Source organism: Cenococcum geophilum (assembly GCF_001692895.1).
Source record: "Cenococcum geophilum 1.58 unplaced genomic scaffold K441scaffold_64, whole genome shotgun sequence".
Classification (NCBI taxonomy): Eukaryota; Fungi; Ascomycota; class Dothideomycetes; order Gloniales; family Gloniaceae; genus Cenococcum; species Cenococcum geophilum.
This window is the reverse complement of record NW_027137622.1, coordinates 513,650-537,303: the sequence shown is the minus strand read 5'-3', so window position 1 is coordinate 537,303 and position 23,654 is coordinate 513,650.

Below are 23,654 nucleotides of genomic sequence, written 5' to 3'. Positions count from 1 at the left end.
GAGGCCTATAGAACTAAAGGGAGCTAGTAGTAGAGCCTTAGACCCTTAAAGGAATTTAAGAACAATACCTAAATTTAAGAGTTAATTAGTAAGATTAGTAGTTTAAAGCACTAATAGATAGTAGAGTAATGCGGAACTATATCTTATTAGTAGCAGTTAAAAGAATAAAATTACCTTACGGATAAAAGGAACAACTTTACCTATTAGTTATAATTTTAGGAGATCTAATAGCCTATAGAGGAGGGATTATTAATCTTAAAATAGGACCTATTTAGATAACTATTAAAGGAAGACGAATTAAAATATCTTTTAATATCCTACTATTAGGATGGGATAAGGTAGTATTAAGAATACCTTAGTTATAGGAATATAACCTAAGGATCGATTGGATTATAGGCTAGGTCGATATTAGGGATACTTAATAACATAAGATATAATAGTACTAAGTTAGAGTGATATATAAAGAGACTAAGCGAGGCTTAAGTTATTATAGCTAGAAGTGTTGGACATATCGTGAGGGCGGCTAAGGCGCTAGTGGTAAGCGAGCCAATGGCGATTTTCTATGCCGGGTATGGAAAATCGTAATTAGTTGACAGAGGTTATAGGAGAACACGCGACAAGCCTTACCTCTCACGACGCGTAGATCTTAGAGAATTATCTATCTACAACACCGTATAGTACATATCATTGTAATATATATATTCTGCACATTATAAAAGTTATATTAATACTAATTAGTAAGCGCGCACAGATTAGGAGATATGCACTTGCTTAAAAGATGTTTACGCTCCACCTTATAAAGGCCCTATTTTAGTTAAAGAGAATTAAAGTACTCTGGATTTGGAAGACGTCTAACGCTCTATCTTACCTAGAAATACCTTAAATCTACCCTAGATTTAGAAGACGTTTAACACTCCACCTTAACTAGAGACAGACTACTATACTAGTAGTTAACGTAACTACGTTAAGAACGCGACTACACTAAAAACGCGACCACCCCAACTACTACTTAAACTGTCCCTTAAACGACCACTTAAACCGTCCCCTAAACTATTCTACGCATCTTCCTTATTTCTTTTAAGATAGCTATACTTATAGATTAGAAGGTAAAAATAGAATAATAAAGGAACGGGATTAATATATAAATGGTAACTACGTCAGGAAAACAGGAGGGTAGTAGGGGCTAGCTAGGGGCTAGCCCGGGGCTGGCCCGGGGTCATTTTAGCTGGATCCGCTAATCTGCTTATATATACTTATTTACGCTAGCCCAGGGCTAGCCCAGGGCCATATTAGCAACATTAGTAACATTAGCATGTTTTATATATTTTATGCGTTTCGTACGTTTTATACATTTTATACATTTTATACATTTTATACATTTTATACATTTTATACATTTTATACATTTTATACATTTTATACATTTTATATATTTTATACATTTTATACATTTATACATTTTATACATTTTATATAATATTTCCTATAGCTGCAATATTTATAATTATAAAATAAATAATAAAATTTAAAATTTAAAATTAATGGTAGCTATAAGGGATATCTCTCGCAGACTCTAAATTGTCAATTGGCGGCGTTCCCGATGATCCGCCGGCTATGTACTAATTTCCTAACTAGGCCTAGTGCCTGCGTACCTACGTGCCTGCCCTACCTGCCCTGCCTGCCCTACCTGCCCTACCTACCCTACCTATTCTGCCTGTCCTGCCTATCCTACCTGTCCTACCTATCCTGCCTATCCTGCCTATCTTGCCTATCTAACTATCCTACTTGTTTGTGCCTACCTGTCTGTGCCTACCTATCGTACCTACTTATCTATACCTACCTGTCTGTATCTATAATTCGGGATAGAGGTCGGCCCGATCGAAGGCTCTGCTTAATTTGATTGCGATTAATTATATTAATTCGAATCGTTCTCTATGGGTGTTTGCTGGCTATACATTTAAATAGTGGTCGTCTGGGGTGCCTCCCTAAGAGGCCTCGATTTAATTCAATTTGATTTAGTAATAGGGTAATATTAAGGCTCTGGTTTAATTCGATTGACTAATTAAATTAATCATGGTGTTTACTAGCTGGTTGTTTAAACGATTATCGTCTAGCTCCGGCGACGGTCATAGTTCTAGCGACGGTCCTACCTGCCTACCTACCTGTCTGCTTACCTACCTACCTACCTACCTACCTGCCTNCCTGCCTGCCTGCCTGCCTACCTGCCTGCCTGCCTACCTGCCATATCAGTACCTGATTTAATTTAGGGAAGGGATCGGCCCGATTAAAGGCTCTAATTGATTCGAATCGTTCTTTACAGGCGTTCGCCGGCTGTACATTCGAACGGTGGTTATCTGGGGTGCCTCCTTAGGAGGCCTTAATTCGATTTGATTTGGTGACAGGTTAATATTGAGGCTCTAGTTCGATTCGATCGATCGATCGAATTGATCGTGGTGTTCGCTGGCTGGTCGTTCAAATGGTCGTCGTCTGGTTCTACCGTCGTCTGGTTTTAACGACCGTCGTCTAGTTCTGGTCACAGTCCTCTGCTGGCTGCCGTTCTGGTGCCTCCCTAGGTAAGGAGGGTAAAGAAAGGTTAAAAAATAAGGTGGCATTTAGGTGTATAAGGGGTATATAAAGGCACGTGTAAAGGCTATTAGGAATAGAATGGGGACCTAATGGTACTGTTATATAGGACGATTTAAATAATTAGGAAAATTAAAGTCCTGCTAAGAGCCTGCTAAAAAGCCTACTAGGAGCCTATAGGAGGCCTTTAGAATTTTAATACCCTAATAGCAATAAATGCAATAATAGTAATAATATTTATTTTATAGCTAGAAGCTGGCGTATAGCCCTAGGGTTTAGCTAATATGGCGAAAAGCCAGCGTATAGCCCTAGGGTTTGGCTAATATGGCGAAAAGCTAGCGTACAGCCCTAGGGTTTGGCTAATATGGCAAAAAGCCAGCGTATAGCCCTAGGGTTTGGCTAATATGGCGAAAAGCTAGCGTACAGCCCCAGGGTTTGGCTAATATGGCGGAAAGCTAGCCCTGGGCCCCAAAAGTACTTTTAGCGAAACCAAATTTCCTACGCCACTCCCCGTTTTCCTGACGTAGTAAAGACCTTATAGACTTTACACTATTTAAGTTATAGGAATATAACAAGTACAAGTTAATAGATAATAGACTTTAGTCCTCCTTTTAAGACGATTTTAAAATATTTAGTGTTAATATATTTTTAAAAGTAAATGTATAGCACTATTAAAGTATATATACCTTCCTACGACATAAAGGAGTATACGTACGCATAAAGGAGAAATGTATAATATATACGCAACTCTTATTTAAATTAACCCAGGAAGAACGTTAATATTCCTAGACTTAAGAGAACTTGGATAAGGTATATAATAAGCTAGATAAAAATAGGTTTTAGTTAAATAAAATAAATAATATACTTAAGCGCGGTCTTAACTATAAAGTATTATAAGACCTAACAGTTTATATAACCCCATTTTAACTATAATAACTATTAAGTGTCTAGACTATAACCCTACCACTATTTAAAGAAACACTAGTAGGACCTTTACCGTACGTAACCCTACGACCCTAAACCGTTCCCCTCCTATAGATGCTAACTATATTAGGATAGGGCAAAGAGATTTCTAACGTAGCAAAAATATATATAGAGGAACTTAAATATAATAGTATAAATGGCAGCTTTGATTATAAACTTACTATCTTCTATAGTATTTGCAGCCAATTTAATGTTTTATAAGAGGCTTATAATAAAGCTCTACTAATTATATTAATAGGTCTAGCCTTAAACCAGTACTTTAATAGTAGACTTAGTAATCTCTTATTTAAAGACGCTTGTAGGCACCTTTGTAATTTCTTTAAAGGCCCTAGCTTAGAATATAAGAACCTTAGTAAATAGAATGCAATCTTATTAAGGACGATAATGGATAAGAACACAGATAAATTAACTAGCGATTGCCTCCAAATATTAATTAATACACTCTCCCAACTATAGCATGGCCTTACCCCAGAACTATGAATAACACTATTCCTAACTAATAAACTTGTTATATCTTGCTAGGGAATTTATATATACTAATTTGCTGTATTAGACCCACCTTAAGAACTAGGCCCCCTTATTAATAAACTATAGTCCTTAATTACGGCTTATAAAAAATAGAACCTAGAGTAAGCTTAAACTTAAGCTTACTATATAGATCGTCGGTACTTTGGACGGGAGAATAACTATAATTGGTATTAAAACCACAACTAATATTAAAACCGAACTTATAACTAAAACCACAACTATAATCGCACCCGCCCCTATTTCTCTCTATGTTATAAACTACGTTGCTTTATATATAATAAGGAAGGCTGCTAATTATAGAACTATACCTAAGAAGAATAAGAAGAGTCTAAAGCTAAGTTTAGAACCGCTAATAGAGACAAGTTTAGTAAATTTAATAACCGATTTAATAAACGACTTAATTAATATATTATGGACTATAAGGATAATAATATTAACTTAGAAGAAGAGCTTAAGGAAGCTTTCTAAGCACTAACTATTAATATAAATTATAAGGCAACTAACAAGAACTCTTAACTAGACATTAACCACTTCTATACCTCTTTTGGCTAAGTAGAATAGTATAAAGCAACTTTTATAGCTGCTACCCTAGCTAATAAAGCCTTTAGCTATTCGGTTATAACCATAAATAATATAATACCTCTTATAACTAACCAGGACCCCTTTACCTATAATATAACTATATTTACGTCCCGTTATACTACAGACTACTTTATAGGTATAATAATTAATATAGGAGTATCTAAACAATCTATAGTAGGATATGGTTAATTCCTAGCATTCTAAAGACTTAATACCGGTATATAACTTAATACTACTACATAAGGTATAGTTAATGTACAATTCGGCATCGGATTAACCTTATTAATTAGATTAACTAAAGTAACTACCCTAATCGGCATAATTAAGTTTTATATTATTAAAGTCGACACCCTATTTTTGCTCTGCTTGGCAGATATAGATTAACTATAAGTGTACTTTAACAACCTAAAAAATATGCTAATTACCCCTTAGAGCGAAGTACTAGTTATATATTACTTTAGCTATCTATTCCTCCTTTAGAACACATCCCTATATAACTACTTAACTATATTATTTAATTAAAACCCTTACTACTTAACTAACATTAAATTAAGACGACTATATCGTCGCTTTGGTTACCCTTTAGTTGAGCGTCTTATATAAATACTTAAACGCTTAGGGCACGACATTAATAGCAAGACTTTAGACCATCTTATACGCTACTACCACTATTGTTAAAAATATGGAAAGTCGCCTGGTAGATTTAGATTTACCTTATATAATAATATTAATTTTAACTACTTAATTATGGTTGATATTATATATATTAATGGCACACCTCTGCTATATATTATTGATAAAGGAATACAATTTTAAGCCGGCAGATAGCTATAAAGTATTAGCGCTAAGTATATATGGGATATACTATAAATGTGCTAGATTAATATATACCTAGGACCCCTTAATATTATTATATATAATATAGGCAAGAACTTTATAAGTAAAGAATTTAAATAATACGCTATAATACTCGGAATAGTTATAAAAGGCATACCTATTAAAGCCCATAATTTAGTTAGAATGGTAAAACGTTACTATAGCCCCCTCCGTTGTATATACTATATTATTATTGCGGAACTACTAGATATTAATAAAGATATAGCGTTGTAAATGGCTTTTAAAGCAATTAACGACTCCGTAGGCCCTAATGGTCTTATATTTACCTTATTAGTATTTGGAGCTTACCTATATATAGTGGAATCCGATGTACCCAATCCTACGGTTATAAAACGAGCAGTAGCTCTTAAAAAGGCTATAGAAGAAGTTAAGAAGCTTAGAGCTAAGCGCTAAGTAGTAGATGCCCTTAATATGTGTAACAGACCTAAGACAACCGCAATTTATAACCTACTACTTAACTTACCTATATTAGTATGGAGAGAAGGACCTACAGGCTAACCCAGCTACTGGTCGGTCCGTATAACCTACTTAGCATTAAAAATAAGACCTATACTATATAACTTCCCTATAAACCCACCAACTTCCGTAGTATAGTTGTAAAACTATATATAGTAGACCCCGAAATTACAGAAGATACGCAACTAGAAGATAATGATATTAAACTACTTTTACCTTAAACCGAGCTTAAACCTTAACCTTAAACCGTTAAATGTAGAAGAGGTAAACCACACAAGTACCCTATTAAAGTAAATACTGTAAATATCTTAATTTATCTGCAGGATAAGGATAATAATCAACTTATAAATCCTAATTAGTTTATAGCATTACGCCAGAAGGAGATTAAGGGATTGCTTAAGAAAGGAGTTTTTAAACTAGTTAACCCTAAGGATATACTATAAGGTAATAGAGTATTTAATTCTAGATTTGTTAACGAGATTAAGAACCCCGGCACTAATAAAGCCTTTAAGAAGTTAAGACTAGTTATATAGGCCTATAACGACCTAGAGAAAGACCTTATACTAACCTAATTACCTATAATTTAACGAGTTAGCTAACGCCTTATTCTTTGCATTATAGCTATAACTTAGAATAATAGTACATATCTCTACTTACGAGATATTTTATAGGCCTATATATAATTAACTATAAAACTAAACCGAGACTTTTATATTAAAGCACCTTTTAAACTTAGTATAGCACTTAGAGTCTTATAAGGCATAATTCTAAAGGTTGTTAGACCTTTATACGGCATTCCTAAGGTAGGTAATTATTAGTTTAAGACTTACTATAACCACTATATTAAAGAACTAAACATAAGCCAATTTACTTATAACCCCTACCTACTTCACCTTAACAACCCTATAAGTTTTGGAATAGTTAGTTTATAGACTAATAACACCCTTCTACTAGCTAACTTAGTTTTTACAGCTTCGGAATAGGAGAAGATTAAGAAAGCTAAGTTCCCAACTAAAGAACGCGAGTAACTTACACCGGAATACCTAATTAAGTTTAATAAAGGCATTATCTAATAATAGGATTACGTAATCACGCTTATATAAGAGCGCTAATGCCAGAACTTAACCCTTATTAATATTAAGGAAGCTACTATAACAACTAGTTCTAGAGGCACTATTTATATAGTACTTACACCTAAGGACTAATATATTGCCCAACGAGCAAGAGGAGCTTATATTACGTCCGTATACCAGCCTAAAGCTTCTTTTAATTTATCCTACGCTGCCTAGGTAATTAACCCTAACGAAAAAGACGCAAAACTACTTAATAAGAGAATTTAGTAGCAAATTGAGAACTTAATAAGAGGCTTAAGCTTTGTTAAGCTTGACATAAAGACACTTTAACTACTTATATTTACTGATTCCTTATTCGCAAATAATAAAGACCTCTTATTATAGATTAGATATATCCTAATACTAGCAGACTTATTAAATAAGGCGAATATTATCTACTGGTTCTTAGTTAAGTGTAAGAGAATCATTAGAAGCGTACTAGCCTCCAAATTATATGCTATGGCCCATAGTTTTAATATTAGCGCTGTAATCAAAGCCATAATCGAATTGCAACTTAATATTAGCCTTTTACTTATTCTTTACACTAATTCTAAGTTAATTTATAAATGCCTTGTTAAACTAGGAACTACATAAGAGAAGAGACTTATGATTAATGTTATATGCCTACGCCAGTTATATAAAAGACGCGAAATAGTGGAAGTTAAATAGATTAATAGAGACAGTAACCCTATAGACGCTATAACTAAAAGCAAACCATTATTAGCCCTTAAATAACTTATCGACACAAACTAAATTAAGTTAAAGATAGTGGAATAGGTAGAACGTATTATATTAGTAACCTAGTTAATTAACGTGTAAATATAGCAAAGAGGGCGTATACGATCTCTGTGCCACGTAACCGCAATCTACGGCAATCTACGGCAACCTATGGTAATCTGCCTATACCTGTAACACTATCTAGTACTATTACAACCTATACTATAACAGCAAGGAAGGAAGGAAGGAGAAGTGCGTATATAGATTTTTGAATTGCATAGTTATAAGATACCGGATCTTTACGTTTTCTAAAGTATTCCTAGTGTAGCTAGAAGTATTAGACACATCATAAGGGCGGCTAAGGCGCTAGTGGTAAGCGAGCTAATGGCGATTTTCTATGCCGGGCATGGAAAATTATAATTGGTTGACAGAGGTTACAGGAGAACACGCGATAAGCCTTACCTCTCACGACGCGTAGATCTTAGAGAATCATCCATTTACAATACCGCATAGTATATATCATTGTGATATATATATTCTGCACGTTGTAAAAGTCATACCAACAGTTATATACTAAAGAGATACTATAAGTATAGTAAAAAGCTATAGAGCCTAGAAAGTAAAAAGCTAGTAGATTATATAGTATAGGACTATAAAATAAAGTTAGAACTAGGAATAAGTTTAAGGTTTTTTCTAACCTATAAGCTTACTTAAGAGGAGTTAAGAGCACTTAAGGAGTTTATCTAGGAAAACTTATAAAAGGGATATATTAAACTATTATAATTATTAGCAGNTTATCTAGTATTATTTATACCAAAGAAAAACGGAAAACTTAGGTTATATATTAACTATAAATAGTTAAATAGTATTACTCGGAAGGATAGGTATCCTATACCCTTAATTAGCAAAATCTAAAATAGGATAGGTAATGCGTATATCTTTATAAAGATAGATCTAAGATAGGCGTACTATTAGATTAGAATTAAGGAAGGCGATAAATAAAAGGTAGCTTTTAGGTTAAAAGAAGAACTATATAAACTATTAGTAATGCAATTTAGATTAATAAATATACTAGTAATATGGTTAGATGGGTAGAGATGCTTATAGAATACTATTTTAAGATTTAGTATACTAAAGGAACTAAAAATATAAGAGCAGACGCACTTAGCAGAAAGGCTAAATTATAAAACAATAAGAAACTATTAGAAGTAATGCTACGCAGAAATAAGGACGGATTAATTAGATATAATTACCCTAAGCTAGTAGTAACTTAGGAGGATAACAAACTAGAAAAAGTCTATAAGATACTAGAGAGCTTTTAGGTATAAAGAATTCTAAAAGCATAACTAGAAGATCTATAGATGGATATATACAAAAATTAAGAAGCAAAGTATATCCTAAAGAGTATAGTAGAGTATTTTGTGGAAGACTTTTATAAGGGAATAACTTAAGGGCAAAATGGAGCAATAGGCTTAGTGTTAAGACTTTAGGAAGAATATATTATTAATAGAATCTAGGGCATAGCTAAAAAAGTAATAAAAGAGTATTTAGATTACTAAAGAAATAAACTAATAAGGCATAAGCTATACGGAGGGCTATAACCTATTAAAATACTAGAGAGACTATAGGAGGTTATATTATAGAACTTTATTATTAAGTTACTAAAGTTAAGAGATCCTATTACTAGATAAGAGTATAATATAATTTTAGTAATAGTGGATAAGTTAACTAAATAGGGCTACTTTATAGCATGCATAGAAGAAATCTTAGCGGAAGATATCGCTAGAATTTATATTAAAGAAGTGTTTATAAGATATAGAGTACTAAGTAAAATTATATTAGATAGAGATCTAAGATTTATAGTAGTATTTTAAGAGGTATTCTTAGCGGAATAAGGAGTTAGAGTAGTAACTTCTACCGTATATTATCCGCAAATAGATAAATAAACGGAAAGATTAAATTAGACGCTAGAATAGTATTTAAGATATTATATTAATTATATATAAAATAATTAGGTATTATTACTACTAGTTATATAGTTTATATATAATATAATACCATAAAAAGAAATAGGCATATTACTATTTAAGGCGAATTATAGGTATAAACTAAGAATATTGTTATTACTATAATAAGTAAAGAAAACAAGTAGTATAGCTAAAGAAAGAATAAAGATACTAATAAATCTTTATATAAACCTTATGGAATTAGCGAAAAGGGTATAAGAAAGAATAAAAAGGTACTATAATACTAAGAGATCTAAGGGACTAGATCTTAAGGAGGGGGATAAAGTATAGCTACTATATAAAAATTTTAAGAGTTAACGACTAAGTAAGAAGTTAGACTATATTAGACTAAGACCTTTTAAAATTATATAAAGGATTTTACTAGTTATATTTAAGTTAAACCTACTAGCTAAAATAAAGATCTACCCTATACAGTATATTATAATGCTAAAGCCAGCATATAGAAATATTAAGCCGCTAATTTATAAAGTAGATATATATAAAGGATAAGAAGAAGATAAATAGTAAGTTTTAAAGATTATTAGTTATAAAGATATTAATAATAAAATATAGTATAAGGTTAAGTAAATAGGCTATAATAAAACTACCTAGGAACTACTATAGAATTTAAAGAATGCTATAGAAAAGGTATAGAAGTATTAAAAAAAAAACGGGTTAGGTAATATTAAGAAGGAGCTAAAGATAAAAGGATTAGTTAAAGGTAATAGATAAGCCGGGTTATCTAAGGGATCTACTACTAGCGTATAAACTGTTTCCGCCTCTTTATAATTAGAATCCTTTTTAGCCTTCTTAGCCTTAAGTTTAGATAGACCTTACTCTATTAAGCAAAGCTCTTTTAAGCGTACCTTTTTACGCACTTTTACTAAACGGCTTAAATAAGTATAAGTATCTAGTTAAGCTTTTAGAGCTTAAGACGCCTTATTAAAACGATGCTAAACCTTAATAAGGGCCTTAGCTAGCTTACTCTCTAATTTTTCGGCCGCTACTAATACGTATAACCCTAAAGGAGATTAAATAAGGAACTAGACGGTTATAAAGGATAATAAGACATATATACTTAGCGTTAGAGACGGATTAAATATTATAGGATAATCGTATATTCGCTCGCGTACACTTAGTATAGAAAGAAGGTTAGTAACTAGATAGAGACACGATTATAATATATACTAGTTTCTTCTCTATACACTAAAAATAGGATAATATAACTTCACTAAGTAATAGAATAAACGTTACTAGCTAGTTATAATAATTAGACATAAAAGATCTAATAGGAGGTATTAGGAATAATAAAGGTTATTAAATTAAAGACGGAAATGCTATACCTTTAATAGACAACTTAGAGATAGGAGATATCTTTAAGGACGAAGATAAAGAAGAGAGGGATGGTATTATAGACCTTATATTAGTAGTAGTGCGACTACTAAGGATAGATATAAATGGGTTGGTTAAGATAATATAGAAGGCACTAGAACTAATTAAGCTATAGGATAAGGGGTAGCTAAGTTATATAACTAGTTATATTATAAGTTTAGAATATAGGAACGTAAGAATATAGGAACGTAATATACTAACGTACTAACGTACTAATACAGTCATTTGCGAAATATCGTGAACTCGGGCCGAAGTAAGCCCGCGCATCCCCCACCACCAAATTTTGTATAGAAATCGATGGAATTAATTATTCTTACCTACCCACGCCTTTAAACCTTGCTGTCGCCGCCTAAAATCATGCTCTAGTCTAACTGGATTAGGCAATTTGTATAGAGTAGCTAGTATTTATAGATTTAGCCGCATGTATATTAGCTTGTGTTAATAAAGGCTAAAGATATAAATGTATATTATCTAACGCCTTGCCGCCACTATAGGTCTCTAAGAGAGCTCTAAAGAAGACTTAACGTCGCCTAATAGGGCATCGCCCAGTAAGGCGTCTTACGTAGCCGCTAGCGCTGCAGCCACCGTCGCCGTTATTTATACGCTCGTCGCCGCCGTTATTAGCATAGCCGGATACTATAGAGGAGGAGAAGGAGGAGGAGAAGGAAGGAGAGGAGAAGGAGGGGGAGGAGGATAAAGAGGAGGAGGAGGAGGAGGAGGAGAAGGAGGAAGATTAAACGTTACTACTACTAGTTCCTATTAGCTTTATAAGTCATTAAAAGGTAGTATTTAAAAGAAAGGCCTTACCTAGTGCGGTATCTTTAAAGTATAACACTAAAAACCTCTTTTATAGCTTAATTAAGAGCTAGCGCGATAGTGTAATTAAAAGGTGCTTACTACGGATCTTTAACGTTAATTGCCTTAAAGTAGCTGCCTTGTATAAGAGGTAATTAAAGGCTAATAACTTCCTTTATAAAGTTAACAATCGCAACAACCTCTATAGAGTACTTAAGCTATTAAAGGACCTCTATAAGTAGCATCTAATAAAGTTATTATACTTAGATCTTACCTTATACTTAACTAAGGAACGGCCTTTAGAGATACTAGTACCGTCACCAGCGCCTCTCTTTAGTTAAATAGCAAGATTTAGTAAACGAACTACTACCTAAATCTAAGAGGCTAATCTCCTAAATATTATTGCCGCTAAGGAAGCTGCTAAAAATAGGGTTCCCGCTCTAGTAAGTAGGTGGCCCTACGTTAATACGTACTACTTAAATAAAGGAGGTACCTACTAGTAGAATAGGCGTAAGGGCGAAGCTAATCGTGTTAAGTATCACTATCCCATTAACGCTTATATTCTTTAATGGTGGAGTAAAGAGATCTAAAACAATATTTTAACGGTTAAGGAGCTATCGCAAAATATTATTTGCTAGCTATTAGCTTAGAAGATAAAGCGGTAGCTCCTAAAGAATAAGGAGCTAAAGGCTAAGGATAACTTACTAACAGAATAAGTTAAGGATCTTGTTTAGCTATTAACTATTAGAGAGTTATAAGTAATAAGGCGTTTAGATTATTAGCAGCAACTAGATTAACCTCTACCTCCTAGCATTAAGCCACCTCCTAATTTAAGCCTAGTGTATTCGGAAATAGACCACTATAAGATTCTCTTAGAGTTCTTTAACTAGCTAATAGCTTAGCTAAGCCACTCTAGTAAGCGCTAGAAGAGTATCCTATAGCTAATAAAGTATACTTTAATAGAGGATAATTAGGATATTAATAGGATAAGATCTCTAAAGGATATAATAATAGAACTCTAGAAGGAGTATNGGTTTCCTATTAGTACGCTNCCGCGGATTANANAGAAGGTAGNAGAGTTTAAGCGTTAGAGGACAGCCTATTATAAGTANAGGAATATATTATAGAAAGCTTTAATCTACTATATAGCNAGCCTTTTTAAAATATNCCTNTNNNTATACTCTATAAGTTTAACTAATTATAAACTCTAGAAACCTATTAAAGCTCTTAAACTTAGACGCTAGTATATAGTTCCTCCTTATCTAAGCCTTTAAATCCTTAAATATTGCNTTAATTNGATTAAAATCNGGTAAGTATAGTNGTAGGAATTTAAGTATAACACCCGCCTGCTTATAGAGCTNTTAAAGTTATACTAATTTATAGATAGATNNATTATCTAATATAATAATNNAACGCGGCCCTAGGTATAGTNTANAATTTAGTAGCACCTAATACTTTATAAAGTCCTTAAAAAGCTCGCTAGTAAAAGCTCCTTAGAAGATAAGGTAGCTTATATAGCCCTTAAGCGTTAACGCCGGTAGTATACTCTATTATTCAGATCTTTTATATAGTATTAACACCTTATAATCTATCCCTCTTGGCAACTAACCCCATTTCCAATCACTAGTCCTTTTATTTAAAGCCAACTCGTTAAGGAAGATAAGCTAATTAGCAAGCCATTATTTTTGCCTACCTTACTAGGTAGTACGGAGGGATATACTCTACTAAGCAGCACGCTTAGAGACTGTCTTTCTAGACTACTAAGTAACCTTAAGAACACGGCGGATAGTATATATAGAGGTTTAAATATCAAATTCGTCAAAGAGGAAGTCTTGCATCTCGTTAAGGTATATAGTAGGTCTATTATTAAGGAATTTAAGCAGTCTCTATCTAGTAGGAACGTTAGTAAACCTTAACGCTATACTAAGACTACTTACCAGCTTTTAATACTCTAGTAGAGCGCTCGGCCTACCTAATTTAATACTAGGTGGGGTATATGGCTGACCCTAAAGGTCCCAATTTAATTAGAGCTTATAAACAGTCGTCTTTAAGAGCTTTAAGGCTGCTGCTATATTAGGTATATCCTCATTAAGGTCAAAACGAAGTTTTATTTGGTTTATAACCTCAATTGGAAGGCGCCGGCCCATTGTAGTGGCCTAAGTAGGTAGAAATAATCAATTCCATCGATTTCTACATAAAATTTGGTGGTGGGGGATGCGCGGGCTTACTTCGGCCCGAGTTCACGATATTTCGCAAATAACTGTATACTAAACCCTTTACTATAGGGAGGAGTTATATATATAAGAATACACAGTCTCTATAAATAGTTCCTCTTCTTTATAGTAAATCTTAGAATATAATTAGAGTTAATCTATTAGGCAACCACTCCACCAGTTATATTTATATTGTTAACTATTCTATACCTATATACCCAGCCCATTAGCGAGTCTACCGTAGTATTTCCTACAAGGCTTCATTACAGGATCTTAATAGTAAAAGACGTTTAAGCGGACTCTATAATAAGATAAATGGTTTAAAGAAGGGGCTTATATAAATTATAGAAACTAAGGTTATTTCGCTAGAGACTATAGAGGTAGTTAAAATAACCACGCGGTAAAGGGTATAAGATCGTTAAAGTATAATAATATAGATATAAATATGTTGCGTAGGACTAAAGAGTATTTAATTGAACACTTTACGTTTTATTATAATAACGCATACCAAATTTATAAAGACGCTAAGTATAGTGTAAGCTATTAGCTATAAAAGCTAGAGTTTAAAAAAAAACTTAAAGGAACTAATAAACGCAGACCCAATATTAAAGACGATAAGTTTAAAGCAGGTAATATATTTAGCGATAATAAGGCAGTAAAAGCGATTTACTAGGAATACGTAGACCTTAAGGACGTATTAATAGAGGTAGAGACTAAAACTATAATAGAGATAGGCTTAGTAATAGGGGTTAAGACTTTATTAAATACGGTATCTATCACTTTATAAGACGTAAGAGAAGTAGAATAATAAGCTACTTTAGTACTTAATAAAGGCAAAAGGCTATTGGCTTAAGATTCTTAAGATAAGAGAGACCTAAAACCCTATAATAGATAATAACCAATAGAAAAGGGCGGAAGCTTAGTTTAAATATATATAAATAAGCTCGGGATAAGAGTTCCTATAAACATAGGATTCTTAAAATAAGATAAGTAAAACGCAAATCTTTAAAAAGCGGATAGAAGCGTAATAAGGCTACTTATAAAGAAGATTAAATTTAAAGCAAGTAATAAAATCTAGAGATATAGAATAATGGATTAAGATAATAATTAAGAGAGATTAAGATTTCGGAAAATAAATAAGGCCTATAATAATCCTAGATAAATAAAGTGTTCAGTTTAAAGGTTAGAAAGTTAACACTATAATTAAGAAGTAAGAAGATTTTAAGGATCTATTAGCTAAATATAGGCTAAAGGAAAACTAAAAGGAGTTTAGAAAAAGAATTTACGTATAGTAAGAATAGAATTAGAACTATAAGCTAAGAATACTAGGTTAATTAAAGGACAAAGCATCTATTAGAAGAATTACTTATAGGTTAAAATAGGCACGCTAAGGGCGAAGTAGTTATAAAAAATTTAACAAGAAGAGGACTTTAAAATCTTAACTAGGTATAAAAAATAATATATAAAGGGTTACAACAATATAGCAATAAAAAGATACTTCCTTATAGATAGATTATATATACTTATAGAGCTATACTAAAAGTAGTATAGATAGCAATATAATAATAAGTAAGAAGATTTCTATATATAGCTAAACGAATAAGTCGTTATAGACTGTTAGTAGGGGGGTACTTAGGCAGTCTCTTTAAGCTTAGCGACGTGTCACGTGATAGCGCGCGGGCCATCGTGTAGATACCTTCTTGGGGCTTTTAAGCCCCTAAGATTCTTCCTAATATAGAGCATTATATATATTATTCCATTAGCCTGCTTAGTGCCCTAATAGGTTATAAGCCCTCTTACAGCTTTAATTAAAGCTCTATTAGCTGCTACTTTATTTTCTAATTAACTGGTTAATACGAACCCATAAATTCTTAAATTTAGACCTGGGACAGTGTAATAAAAATTTATAATAAACTAATATAAATATACGCTACGCACGATATGGTTAAACTGATTAATTATATACTATATCGGACACGGTATAAAAAAAGAAGGAATACTATAGCTCTTTTGGGGCTGTTCCTCTATTAAAAGGGGAGAGCAATTATAAAGAATAGTATTGTTGAATTGTACGACGACTTAGGCTTTATAACCTCCTACTAATAATATAAGGTACGGCTGTAGAGCCACCTTTATAGACGGACAAGTATAGAGATTGGCGTTATAAACAGATAACGGGACTTAAGGTAATTAAGGGCGCAGTATTAGAATTAATTCGCGATTAACTTGCTCTATTAGGTAAGCCGTGTAACTCTATTAAGAATTTACTTAATTTAATTTAATTACTCTATACCGTATAAGGTCTTGTTTATAACTACTAGATATAAAATTAATGGCTTAATCTTAGTCGTAAAGACTATACCTCGCTTAAAGCCTATATAGAAGCTTTTATCTTAGGTATAAGGAAATTAAATATAGCGTTAATGCTAATATTAAGGAAGCAAGCGCACGCCTAACTGCTTCATGCGGTAGAGGAGGAGTTTCCTATTTAGATAGCTAGTTGTTAAGAGGCAGCTAGGAGAGTTATAAAGGAGGACGACCTTATTATAATTAAGGAGCTAGTAAGCGACCTTATAGACAAGAGTTGTACTTAACTAGCTACCTTCACAATAATATTTATAGTTAGTAAGAAGCCATTTAAAGATAATTAACTAAAACCTAATATAGAAGGATTAGTATTAAATAAGAAGTATAAAGATTATACGCACTGTAGTAAAAAACATTGAGGTAGTAAGGATAGGTGCTTCTACCTTCGCTCGGACCTTCGACCCCTAACGTAAAAGCCTTTTAATAAGGATATATTATGCGTAGATCTACCTTAGAAACTAGAAGCGACTTTACTAAATTTAACTTCTTAAGTTAGGATGACGGGTAGAGGCTTAGTAAGAGGCCTATTTATTAGCAGTATGGCTATAGTTAATAACTTAGATAATAGTAACCAGAATAACTGGTTCCTTAACTCCTGTTCCAATATTATAATAAGCAATAATTAAAGCGAGTTTATTAACTATAAGACTCTATTAACACTTATTATAATAAAGATATTAGGAGGGACTATCTATTATATAACCGGCAAAGGAACGGTGCATATACCCTTACTAATAGACGATAATAGCACCTGTATAGTAACTACTAAGGCCTTCTTTATATCTAAATTACCTTATAAACTCCTCTTAGAGTTAGCTCTTAAGAAGTATAAGTAGCTTTATATTAGACCTAATAAGGAAATAGGTAGTTATATAATTTAGAGGTACTTAAATAACTTAATTATAGGCAGAGCGATATATATAAACGGCCTATATATAATTTAACTGGCTCTAAAGCCTTAATATATTGCACACGCTACCGTATAGCAGCTTACCATTAATATACTATATTAGTGCCTCGGCCATATAGGCAAGGATATACTATAAAAGGTGGCCAAGATAGGCGACTTTAACCTTATAGGCACGCTAACTTAATATAAGGCCTGTTACCTAGCGACGGTAAAGCGCTAGTTCTCTTAAACTACACCTATACCACTTTAGCGGCTATTTAAACGCGTGTATACTAATACCTTCTACCTTACCCTAGAGGGAGTCGGGGGCAATAAGTATATAGCAATCCTTGTAGAAGTGTACGCTAGATATATATACGCCTTCTTTAAAACTAAAAAGATAATCGCCATAAAAGGGCTTTAAGAGCTTAATAATCTAGTATATAACTAAACTGGATAATATATCGGCTCGCTCGTAATTAATAGTAGTAGAGAGTTTGGTATTAAAGAGCTTACTAAATACGCTAAATTAGTAGGCATAAATATACTATGTATGGCTCCTTATACCTCTAAACAGAACGGAACACCTAAACGCATTAGAGGTATTATATTAGGTATAGCTAAATTAATAATAATTAAGGCCAATCTATTAAAATACCTATAGAATAAAGCTTATAAGACAGCGATTTAAATTTAGAATTAAATACCTTATAGAAAAGAGACTAGATTACCATTTTAAATTAACGCTAAGTACTATAACTAGCTATTTAAAATGCGTATACTAAATATATTATATCTATAATATTACAGTACTACTACCTGCGTCTATATTAAAGGACTAGAGAGTATATAGTTAAGGAAGCTAGCTCTATAAGCTAAGAAGGGACGCCTAGTTAGTTATAAGGGCAATAATTATTACGGACCTTATATTGGCAGTAGTGCGACTACTAAGGACAGATATAAATAGGTTGGTTAAGATAGTATAGGAGGCGCTGGAACCGATTAAGCTATAGGATAAGGGGTAGCCAAGTTACGTAGCTAGTTACGTTATAAGTTCGGAACGTAGAAACGTAGAAATATAGAAACGCGACGTACCGACATACTAATGTACTAACGTACTAAACCCTTTACTATAAGGGGGAGTTATATATTTAAAGACACACAGTCTCTATAAATAGTTTCTCTTCTTTATAGTAAATCTTAGAATATAATTGGAGTTAATCTGTTAGGTAACTACTCCACTAGTTATATTTATATTATTAACTATTCTATACCTATATACCCAGCCCATTAATAAGTCTACCGTAGTTTTTCCTATAAGGCTTTGTTATATATTTACTACTAAGGTTATAGTAAAAGAAGTTAAATAATATACTACTAAAAGCAGCAGCTATAATAGCGTCCACAGCGGCGACTACCTTAGGATTAGGTAATAACACCAGTATAGCAGATATTAACTCGCAACTAGTTACTGTTAGATAGCTATAGAAAATAGTTAATTAATTAACAGACAATAATAAGATACTTAAAGAAAGAATTAATAGGATTAGAGTAGCTAAGGTTAAGTTACCCTTAATTAAGCGATTCTTAGGGGAGAAGTTAAAGCTTAAGGGATTCCTTACGTAAATACACTTTAAGGTTACGCAGGAAGAAGTAAAGCTAGGAACGCCTATAGATTAAGTCGCTTATATAGGATTATTCTTAATAAGAAGGGCATTTAAGTAGTTTAAATTTTACCTTACGAAGGTATAGGAGTATGGCATAACAACTACTAACTAGGAGGTATAGTATATATTCTTAAGTTAAAAAAGGGGTTATGGAATAGTTAATACAAATATTTAAAGACCTAGAGGTAACCACTATAGTAGAAAGAAAGCTTTAAAACTTAGTATAAAGAACTTTAGTAATTAAATATATAACGCAGTTTTAAATATTAGCAATATAAGTTAAATGGAATAATAAAGCGCTTATAGCATAGTATAAATAAGGACTTAAAGTAAAAGTCTAGGATATAATTATCCTAATAAAAGATACGGATACTCTTAGGGATTTAATTAATTAAGCAATTAAGATTAATAATAGGATTTATTAAAGAGAGTAGGCTAAGAAAGGTTAGGATAGAGTTCTATAGTCGTATAAGGCGTAGGGCACGCAATAATAAAGTTAAAGTTAAAAACTATAGTATAGCGCAGAGCTAATAGACCTAAGTAGTACTAAAGAATCTAAAAGATAAAATAAAAAATTATAGAAACCTAAAGGATAAGGATTAAGTAATTAAAGGTTTAAGAAGTAAAGGCTAAACTAGGGATCTTAATAATAGAAGACGTTTAGGCGGACTCTATAGCAAGAAAAATAGTTTAAAAAAGGAGCTTATATAAATTATAGAAAATAGGATTATTATATTAAAGACTATAAAAGTAGTTAGAGTTACTATATAGTAAAAGGAATAAGACTAGTAGATAATATATATATATAAAGGGATAATAATATACTATAAGAAACAAAAGAATGTTTAATTAAAAGTTTTGCGTTTTATTATAATAACGCATACTAAATTTATAAAGACGCTAAGTATAGCGTAAGCTACTAGCTATAGGAGCTAAAATTATTAGAGTTTAAAGGAACTAATAAACTAGTTTATAGATTGGATATTAAAGACAATAAATTTAATATAGGCGAAATATTTAGTAATAATAAGGCAATAAAAGCAGCTTATTAAAAGCATATAGACCTTAGAAATATTATATAAGAGGTAAAGGATAATTCCACTATAGAATAGGAAATATTAGTAGGGATTAAGACCCCACTAGACATAATATCTATTACTTTATAAGACGCAAGAGAAGTAGGACAGTGAACTACTTTAGCACTTAATAAAGGCAAAAGGCTATAAGCTTAAGATTCTTAAAACGAGATATAAAATAACTAAGATTCTTAAGATAAAATAAGGTAAGCTTAAGGACCTATAATAGACGATAACTAATAGAGCAGAGTAACGGCTTAGTTTAGTAATATATAAATAAGCTTAGGATAAAGTTTCCTAAAAGTACAAAACACTTAAGATAAAATAAGCAAGATTTAAGATTCTTAAGATAAGATAAGAATACTATAGAAGCCTAGTTAGACTAAGGCTAGAGTAGAGCTTAAAATAGAAGCAAGCTTAGGATTAAGATTTCTATAGGACTAAGATTTCTAGACGCGAATAAGACTATTAAATAAAACAAGATTAAGAAGTAAGAAGACTTTAAGGATCTACTTATAAGACATAAACTAAAAGAAACTATAACGGAGTTTAGATGGAGAATCCTTATATAGTAAGAACAGAAACTAGATTAAAGGACTAGTATACTAGGTTATATAAGGGATAGAACACCTATATAAAAAATCACTAATAGGCCTAAAGTAGATATACAAAGAGCTAAGTAGCTTACTAAACTAGAAGATAAAGAGGATTTAGAAATCCCTACTAGGTTTAAGGAACAATATATAAAGGGCTGTCACAATATAATAATAAGAAGATACCCCCCCATAGATAAGCCATATACGCTCTAGCAGCTATACTAAAAGTAGTATAGGCAACGATATAATAATAAGTAGGAAAATTTCTATATATAGTTAGATAAACGAGTTATCCAGGACCACTTAATTATAGAAAAGGCTATAACTCATATTAAAGGAGCCTTAATTATAACGTTAAAAAATCTAAAGGAATAATTGGAGGACTAGAGAAGCGAGAAACGCATCTTAGTACTTGCGAATAAAGTCGCAACGTTTAAATCAATATAATAGAGGTTTAAACTTAAAGATAAAGACGAGTTAAGAGTTAACCTAAAGCATCTAGTACACTATACGCTATTATAGATTATATACGTAGATAATATATACAAAATATATAAAAACCTAAAAGAAAAGAATTAGAAGTACCCTATAAGGATATATTAGGCGTTAAATAAGCAATAGTATAGGAATACTAAGTATATATATAGCTGGCATCTAATAGAAGTTTAAAAATTAGGAGACTTAACACTTTAACTAAAAAGATTTCTTACGGAAGAATACTTAGACGAACGATAGTAGTAGGAATACTTAGAAAATATATATCTATAGTATATTAAGGACAAAAAGCGAACTAGGTATTGGCTAAAAAGTAAGCTAAGTATAATAGGATTAAGTAGCTAATAGTTAAGAAAAGTAGAGGCCTATATAACTAAAGAGAGCTAGTAGTAAAGCCTTAGACCCTTAAAGGAATTTAAAAATAACACCTAAATTTATAAGTTAAATAGCAAAATTAATAGTTTAAAGCGTTAATAGATAGTAGAGCAATACGGAACCACATCTTACTAGCAGTAGTTAAAAAAAATAGAATTACCTTATAGACAGAAGGAACAATCTTACCTATTAGTTATAATTTTAGGAGATCTAATAGCCTATAGAGGAGGGATTATTAATCTTAAAATAGGACCTATTTAGATAACTATTAAAGGAAGATAAATTAAGATGTCTTTTAATATCCTACTATTAGGACGGGATAAAGCAATATTAGGGATGCCTTAGTTACAGGAATATAACCCAAAAATCAATTAGATTATAGGTTAGGTTAATATTAAAAATACTTAATAATATAAGATATAATAGCAAACTAAGTTAGTATGGTATTAAGTTAGAGTAATATATAAAGAGACTAAGCGAGGCTTAAGTTATATACTAAAGAGATACTATAAGTATAGTAAGAAACTATAGAGTTTAGAAAGTAAGAAGCTAGTAGATTATATAGTATAGGACTATAAGATGGAGTTAGAACTAGAAATAAGTTTAAGGTTCTTTCTAACCTATAAGCTTATTAAAGAAGAGTTAAAAGCACTTAAAGAGTTTATTTAAAAGAACTTACGAAAGGGATATATTAGACTATTACAGTTATTAATAGGTTATTTAGTACTATTTATACTAAAGAAGAATAGAAAACTTAGGTTATATATTAACTATAAATAGTTAAATAGTATTACTTAGAAGGATAGGTATCCTTTACCCTTAATTAGCAAAATCTAGAACTAGATAGGTAACGCGCAAATCTTTATAAAGATAGATCTAAGATAGGCATACCATTAGATTAAAATTAAGGATATTACGGACGCTTTAAGTACAATGTTACAACTACTTGGAGAAGAGACGGAAGAAGCTAGTTAGTTAATTCAGGCACGGTCTAGGATGGAGCTAGTAGAACCATATAACGAGGAATGGTAGCTAAGGTTATATAATATGCTACGTATTAAACGGGAGGAATGAGAGGAACTTACGTACCTTATATATAAGACGTATATTACGTATAAGAAGGATTTTATAGGAGTACGGTTGTGTATTTAAGGACCCTTAGTCCCTACCTAGATAGTTCCTTCCTTGTAGTGATTCTCAGAATATAATTAGAGTTAATCTATTAGGCAACCACTCCACCAGTTATTATTACGTTGTTAACTTTTATACTTATATTTCCTATACACCTAGTCTAATAACGAGCCCACCGTAGTTCCTACTATAAGGTTCCGTTATATAATCACTACCTAGTTACGGTATCAATATAAGAAGTCAAACAATATACCACCAAAAGCAGCCACCACAACGCTATTAACGGCAGCAACTATATCAAGGTTAGGTAACGACACTAGTATAGCAGACACTAACTTATAGCAACCTATAATGGTCAGACAGTTATAAGAGATAGTTAACTAGTTAACAGAAAATAATACAATATTGGAAAATAGGATTAACGGGATAGGCGTAGTAAAGGTTAAGTTACTATTAATCGAAAGGTACTTAGGAGAGAGATTAAAGCTTAAAGGATTTTTAATATAAATGCACTTTAAGGTAGCATAAAAAGGAGCAAAGCTGGCAACACCTATAGATTAAATAGCATATGCAGGATTGTTCTTAATAAAAAGAGCACTTAAATAGTTTAAGCCTTACCTAATAAAAATCCAGGCAAACGGAATAACAACTACAAACCAAGAGGTACGGTTTATGTTCTTAAGCTAGAATAGATTTGTTAAGCGACTTACACAAATGTTTAGAGACCCAGAGGTAGTAACTATAGCGGAAAGAAAACTCTAAGATATTACGCAACGAACCTTAGCAATTAAGT